Source organism: Phallusia mammillata, chromosome 3 (assembly GCF_965637545.1).
Source record: "Phallusia mammillata chromosome 3, kaPhaMamm4.hap1.1, whole genome shotgun sequence".
Taxonomy (NCBI): domain Eukaryota; kingdom Metazoa; phylum Chordata; class Ascidiacea; order Phlebobranchia; family Ascidiidae; genus Phallusia; species Phallusia mammillata.
In genome coordinates this window covers 10,751,442-10,759,802 of record NC_137254.1, presented here as the reverse complement: position 1 = coordinate 10,759,802, position 8,361 = coordinate 10,751,442, and the positions used below count along the sequence as shown (strand labels likewise).

The 8,361-nt window shown below is 37.4% G+C and overlaps 1 pseudogene; it reads right to left on the bottom strand.

The window, feature by feature from the left end:
* Window positions 1-759: 759 nt before the first annotated feature.
* LOC145219469 (corticotropin-releasing factor receptor 1-like) lies at window positions 760-1,796 on the bottom strand (annotated as a pseudogene).
* Between the last annotated feature and the right edge of the window lie 6,565 nt (window positions 1,797-8,361).

The following is an 8,361-nucleotide window of genomic DNA, read 5'->3' as shown; positions in this document are numbered from 1 at the left end:
AACATGTACGTAGAAATGCGACGAGACAGATGCTGTGCATGTGAAAGTGTGAAGTTTAATACACAGCAACCATTGAAAATCGTAATGATTTGCATTGACTATGTGCATGCAAAGATCTAACACAACCATAAAAGTTTAACACTGATTTAAAAAAAATTTTTGAATCAATCATGCAAGTGCTGTGCAAACAACAACAGTGCTTGCAGACGTACTAACGGCGCCTATAGAATGACTTGCAAAAGTGTACAAAGAGGGCAAGTAATATTGTAAATCCATTGTGCTTTGTCATTGATAAGAAAGACGCAGAATAACATTATGGTTGTGAAACTCATGAAAAATAATTACAAATATTCTACGCATAGGGCGACCATTTTCTAATCTAAATTTCACCGGACATCTGATTTTTTTTTTTTTCAGTAATAGTTTTAAGCTAATGTACATAAAGTCAGCAGATCCTTAATGCTGATATAGCGTAAAAATCACACGCATTGATGCAACCAATGCGCTTCGTGAATAACAGGTGACGGTTACTTAATGTGACAGTCAGACGAAAATTTGCGAAAACGACGCACCTAAATGTATAGCGGTTTCGTGCCAGACATAAAAGACATGAAGCAAACAAACAGAAAAAAAAAGGTAGAAAATTTAATCCTATGATTTTAGCATGCATGTCGACAAAGGTTTTCGAAAAAATTGAAAATCATTCTTACTTCGTAACAAAAATGACAAACAAACAACACAACTTATACGTTCGAGTCATTAATATATATATTCGAATTGGGACGATTCGTTTTGTTCTGGAATAACAGCTTCTGCACGTAAATTTGCTTCAGGATTGGTGGGGTTACGTTGCTGCTCGGATCTATCTTTAGTTTCACTCGTACACGGAATCAGCTTCTGCCTGATGACGTCATCCATGACGCAGTACAGCAGGAAGACAACAATTCCCTGCGATCCGTTTACCAGGCTGTGAAAGTACATCAACACCGTGTTTGAAATGTCGTTCCCAGTTCCTGCAAAACACAAAAGAATTTAGACAAATGCTTTATCTGAAACACTCCATGAAAAGATTTTCGTGAGTATGTGACCACCTCACGACACACGAAGTATTTCAAAGAAATGTGTTTCATTATGTCGACGAAAATTGTTCCATTGCATTAAGTTTATAAACTCTGAAATAAAGAATTTGCGCACCTGTGAAAAATGCCAATATCCATGTTCCGCCCAGCATGAAGTAAAACAAAACTAAAGATTTTGCTGCTCGCATTGCGTCTTCAGTTCCAGGATCCTCACCTCTGTTTCGCGTCCTTCGTGAGTTGAAAATGACATGAGTCGTTTTCACGATGATCATCAAGTTGACGAAGAGCACGAAAGCAAGAGGAGCGACGACCGTTGAGTAGAAGATGGAAGTACCCGGTGCCAACCAGCATCTGTCATACTTGGGAATAGGTAAAGACTGGATTGCATACTTATGACGTTCTCTGTATAAGGGTTGGGGCTTCATGTAAATGTTGAAAGAAAACCCGACTCCCGCAGCTGAACCCACGATGAAAACCGGGATGATACAGCCCAGAACGATGAAGACTTTGAGGCGTTCATCGGGTTCCTGACTACGGAATGCGTATGGAAAAGAGGTGGCCATCAGAAGACGGATGCCTTCTACAAGAAACCACATGCCTAAACAGAAATAAATTTAGTTGTATATCTAATAGGTTGTATGCTACTGAAATCATACCCAATGAAAAAAGGCAATAATGGTTTGCCACAGTAAACACCATGCACGAAGTTTAATGCATGACAACAAGGTCATGTAATATGTTGACTGCGTGAAGAAGAACAGCCACTGACAAGTTGATTTGGACCGGAATCCGATCACCCGTGCCTTTAAAATGATGAAGAACTACTATTGTAGCTATCAATGCGACAATTGATGCCAATTCTGCAGTGTAAGATGTGATCTAAACGAAAAAAACAATCATTTTGAAAGTGTTTTTTGGTAATTATCAGTTAATTCCTTACCTTTACACCATTTGGTATGATGATGGTTTCCACAGCCAGCAGAACAGTGAAGACAGTGAGGTGATTGCATTTGCAAGTGACGACTCCAGTTACGTCATTACGATTGGTGACGCAACCGAAGTCGGAGTACTTCTTCAAAACTCTGTCGAAAAAGAGACAGATTGGTTGTAACTTTCGAATCTTCAGGTTGCTATTGTTTTTCTTTTCCTCTTTCATTTTCTTCCAGACTGGTTCTGATGACGTTGGTGTTACGTCAAAGCTTGCGTTTCCTGGCAGTTGATCGTTATCTGCTGTGTCATTGGATGAACGCATGAAGCTATCATCGTCCCAGCCATTTATGACAATAAAGGTTGTGTTTTCAGCAGCTATGTACCGAGTTACCGTAAGAGATCTGGGTATAGCCAAATGAATTTCTGTGGTTTTTGTTTCGTTTATCTGATAGACAAACACAGTAGCAACGATTCGACTAACGTTATTTGTTTGTAATGTGAAGTTGATGTGAGAAGATCCTAGCTGAAGGAATGAGATGTATGTCTTTTGATCAGTTTTTGTAACTGCAATGTGAAACTGAGCATCTTCAAAATTGTAGGTTGTTCCGTTAGTTTCGGGATGATTTAGTGAAATATTTTGGATGATATTTTCGAGATTTTTGAAGCTATTCTCTTCAACAGGATTAAGATGACTTAACACTTCCACAGACAATTCACCTGTTAAAATAAGTAATTATAGCTGAGTACAATGTTACTTAACCTTTGATAAAGTTTCGTACTAAAATGTTTCAACTATATCAACGGGTGGTAATTGTTGCCTTTTTAAAGGTTGTTATAACATGGTAATGCAATGGTTTTCAAAAGAGAATCAAACCTTATTTTTTTTGTCATCGTCGTGGTCAATTTGAAAACTGATCAATTATCCACTGGCCTAAGCAGAGGAAAAATGGCAAAATCAACATTTTATGGTCATTAATTCTCAACATCTACGATGAAAGTTTGCAGATAAGAAACAATTTAAACCAATATTTATTGCACCCTAAAATATGACAGTGCATAGGTGTGATGTATTTTTATGTAATTATATTTCATTATAACTAGGGCAGTTATTTTTTGACCTATAAACGAAAAATTTTGACCTACAAATTGAAAATTTTGACCTTAAAAAACTTTTTTTTGACAAAATTTTGACCTATGAAGAATTCAAGTAGTTAAATTGACCTAATGGAATGACCTAATAAAATCACTGCCAAAAAACTGCAGCTAAGACACAACGAAAATTATTCAATACATTTGTGTAAACGAAAGATACATGAAGTATCTAAAGCAAAACCGAAGCAAGAGCTGCACCTAACCTGCAGCTGCCGTAAAATGACTTGGGACCTACCAAAATTTTGCACTTTTTGAGGTGTGTTGAGCATCACGCCATATCAACCTAATTGTTTCACTCACTTGATGGTTTATGATTCGCAATAATTGGGGCAATGGGCCAATTACAACAGTATAAAGTAGGCTACAAGGTGTAAAACGAATAGTTTGCTGGCAGTGCAACCTCTACAACACCACGACAATGCAGTTTGTAAAAAATTTTAACTTTGTAAAAAATTTTGACTTTGTAAACAATTTTGACAATTTTTGACCTATTCTAAAAATATTTGCCCTAATTATAACTGAAGCTATATAAGGTACCTGAAGGTATATTGGTCCGGAAGGTAATAAGGGCCACTGCTCATATTTTTTGATATACATGAAAAAATGCCGTTTTGAAAAATATAGGTATTATCAATCTCTACAACCTTTATGCCAAATTTGACTTGAAACTCGTAAATGTTTTTTCAGTTATACGCAATACTTTTTTATGGGCCTTGTTACCTGCAAGTACCTTACATTTGGTCTTTGATAGTTTTCTTATGGCTGGTTACTTACTTTTTGGTATTGGGCATTTAAAATTAATGTCGATGTATTTGAAAGTGTTGAGACACGGATCACTGAAACCAGATGTTGAAAGTAAGCAGTGAGGTTTGCCTTGACACAAATTTATGATCTTGTCCACTTCTTCGGATCCATTGCAGTTTAAAGGTTCTGTTGCGAAGTTGTGGTAACAAACCCTAATGCATTTAGTTGATTTTTATTCAAAATGTTTTAGTTTCGTTTCACCATCAATACTCCTTTCGTTTAAGAATCACTGCACTTTTTAGAAGACAAGAATTTTTGGTTTAACTATCCAAGGTGTGTTAATTCATTACCATTAACAAAAAATTATAATCCGACACCACGTTTACACTTACTCTGAGTATGGCTGAAGTCGTCCAAAAAGTGCTGAAAATATTTGAATCATTCTCCCACCAGTGCAAGTTGCATTCAACGTATAACCCTGACAAACTAAACAAACCAATGCCCGAAGTTTAATTTTAACAGACAAGCAAAAGCGTTCATATAAAACATGAATTAGACACATTGACAGGGGCGGCTCGTGCTAGGGTGCTGCGGAGCTGCGGAGCTGCAGCACCCCCTAGATATTTTCACCTAATATTCCTACCACAACAATACAGATAATTTTCATGATGCTTATTTTTTTTTTATTCCTAAGTATAATTTTTATAAGTAAAATTTCCGCCTTGATCGGCATTTTTTTTTAATGCCATTAATATGTTATCTATGGTGGAACTGCAGCTCCAGTTTCATGACGAATCGTGACGTTTCATGACGTTTTGCACTTGTGCGCATGCGCAGTTGGAAAAGCTACATGCTGGGCGAAATAGGCGACAGGGTGCTGCGGCTCGCGCAGCTCCACCAATCACGCAGCGTGTGAACCGGCCTGTAGTTGTGTAGTCTCTTCCGGGTTTACTGTGCTACAAAACCAAACCCGTGTACTGTATTTTTAAGTACGACAGTGAGTATAGTTACATGATTATTTTTGACGGTTAGTCGTGACTTTTTCAGATGACTGTAAGTGGGCTTCAGTTTTTGCAGTTATCATTGAATTAGAAAGTGTATCTACCACCTTGAAAAAGAAAAAGGTCATCTAATACTTTGAAAAGTCACGATTTACCTTTATAACAAAAACCTGAATAAAAAGTTAAGAAAACTGGGATAAAACATCTTCTATTCCAAATATGTCATGCAGGAATAAGCAACCACAAGAACTACTCACACTGTGAAGTTAAATGCCTCACTGAAAGTCAGACAATATTAAATGCAGAACAAACAAGTGCACAAGCAACAGGAATTTTGAAATACCTTAGTGATGACAACACAAGCAACAGTAATTTTGAAATACCTTAGTGATGACAATTTCAAGTTTTGGTTTCTTAACACACCATGTGGACAGTATTTGCAACCAAGTGCAATCTTGTGTATTGATATAATGGTCATGTTATGGTTCTTTAAACAGTAGCTGCTAAATTGCTTCACAGGAAATGTTTCTTAAGAATGAACATTCTACAGGGGAGATAGTAGTGACCACTAAACATATCCTGTTGTTAAAAAAGATACTGAAACTTTTAAAGGAAAAGCCAGTTAGCCAGCAATTTCCATGAGTCTCTCGAAGGTAAAACGGTTCTTGAAAAGGATGTCAACACTGAAAAGGATGCAAACTTTTCTAAGGAACACTATTATTTCCAAAAAGACTTGCACTTGCAGTGATAGCACTGAATAGAAAGAAAAAAAAACAGTTTCTTGGTTGTCATTTGGAAATCAAAGAAGAAGCTATCAATTATTTTGCTTAAACTATTGCTTTATGATTCATTTTGGTTGTAAAATAGAAGCACAAGGTTTAATAATATGTTTTAAATTTAAGTGAGAGTGTTGTAATTTTCAAAGCTTGCAGAGTTTTGTACTTCAAAAAAGGAATTATAAGCTATTTGCCACCAAATAAAGCAGCAAGTTTAGCAGTTAAGAAACCTGAAAACAATTAATAGTTGTACATGTATCGGACCTTGGACTTTTAATTCAAAATACATCGGACTTTGGACTTTTTAATTCAAAACATTTTAATTCGTGTAATTGTCGTGTCATATCATCTCGGTCAACCCCGTTCATAACTCGCCTTTTTCTACACAAAAGCTTGACCACCTGTTAAACCTGTTTTTCTTTACTGCTCCGGTCAATTACTGCTTAAGGCTATCGTTTTATCATCCCCTTACGTGTTAACGTGAAGCAACGTCTTAATCTGCTTCCAGCCATGTTAAACTTGACACTTCTATAAGCAATTTAAAGAATAATTACGGTTTAGAACACAGTTAATCTTCTCGGGCGTACGTTTTACGACTATGCCGGTGATAACGAGATTTGACCTGAACGCTATAAAGATCGACACATTTTAGACTTAAAATCAGTTCTAAAGTTACCTTAAGTTACCTTAAGCTACCTTAAGTGACTAGAGTACGCATTAGAATTGATGTCTCACAGTTGATTCGTGCGCGGTGACTTTTGTGTTGCGTGTTTAGCGCAAGAGGCGCTCTCGTGGTATGCCTTATTAAAATATAATGTGGGAACGTTAAGCTAGTTTTGCGTCTTGTTGTTCGTTTCGACAGTGATAGTTTGTTTGTTTATTAGAGTCAGATATACGGCAGTGTGTTCTTATTGTCTACCCATTGGGTCAGTACAAATTTGGTGACCCCGACGTGATATTGATTTCCGCGCTTTTAACCTTCTGATAAAATCGCTGTTAACGACGCCTTAATTAATGACGCAGAAAACTAGTCTCGTTTCTGGATTCTTAAAGAGCGCACTCAGGTTCAAAGGCAGTAAACCTTCTGAACAGTTGTTGATAACGCCAGATATGTATTCTTCATCTCGTGCCGCTACCATGCCTAATGCTGGTCGTTCGGACGCTATAGTTTATACTAGTAGCGAATCAACTGGGTCCGACGATACTGATTGGTATAACGATATCAAGGGCCATAAGCCTTCTACAAGCGCTACCTCGCATTGTCCGGTTTCAGATGATAATGCGCCGGCCACTTCTCTAAAAACGCCGTCGGCAGCATTGTCTTTCTCCGTGCCTCAACCGCAATTGAGTTATTCCGCCCCACGGTCAACTATTGACCAGGCCTCATCGATGTTTTTACCGCCGAGCCAGGCAACGCGTGCACCGTATTCCACGCCTCGTTATCCTGTCGTTCCTGCACCTAATTTTGGTTTAAGCGAACTTGCACCTGCCGCATCATCCGTTGCTAAAATTAAAATACCTCCGATGTGGCAGGATTCTGTAAAGTTATGGCTTGCATCGGTGGAAAATACGGACCTTGGATGTATCGGACCTTGGACTTTTAATTCAAAATACATCGGACTTTGGACTTTTTATTTCAAAACATTTTAATTCGTGTAATTGTCGTGTCATATCATCTCGGTCAACCCCGTTCATAACTCGCCTTTTTCTACACAAAAGCTTGACCACCTGTTAAACCTGTTTTTCTTTACTGCTCCGGTCAATTACTGCTTAAGGCTATCGTTTTATCATCCCCTTACGTGTTAACGTGAAGCAACGTCTTAATCTGCTTCCAGCCATGTTAAACTTGACACTTCTATAAGCAATTTAAAGAATAATTACGGTTTAGAACACAGTTAATCTTCTCGGGCGTACGTTTTACGACTATGCCGGTGATAACGAGATTTGACCTGAACGCTATAAAGATCGACACATTTTAGACTTAAAATCAGTTCTAAAGTTACCTTAAGTTACCTTAAGCTACCTTAAGTGACTAGAGTACGCATTAGAATTGATGTCTCACAGTTGATTCGTGCGCGGTGACTTTTGTGTTGCGTGTTTAGCGCAAGAGGCGCTCTCGCGGTATGCCTTATTAAAATATAATGTGGGAACGTTAAGCTAGTTTTGCGTCTTGTTGTTCGTTTCGACAGTGATAGTTTGTTTGTTTATTAGAGTCAGATATACGGCAGTGTGTTCTTATTGTCTACCCATTGGGTCAGTACATACACAAAGATTAAGAAAAGGTGTTGAATAAACAAGTTCTGACACAAATGTAATGTGGTTGTCGAAATTTTTATTATATAACTTTTTTTCCTGTTCTGTTTCTTCATCTCCACTACCATCACTATCACTTCTCTTGTGGGACGATTTTGCTGCACGTCTTTTTAGCATCCATATGCACAACACTGGGTACCTCTTGTGTCACTCATCTTCCAAATTCTGTACTTTTTGTTTAACTTTTATTATGCAATATCATGCAAAATAAAATGCTGGAATATATACTAATGGTGTTAATATACATCAATTTAGAAAAACTAAATTTTAAAGCTTTAAAATTACATCCTCTTGTCTGAAGGAAAGAGTCATTCTTGTTGGGTATTTGACTAAAATATGGAGAAACATTAGGAAACTATTCATATA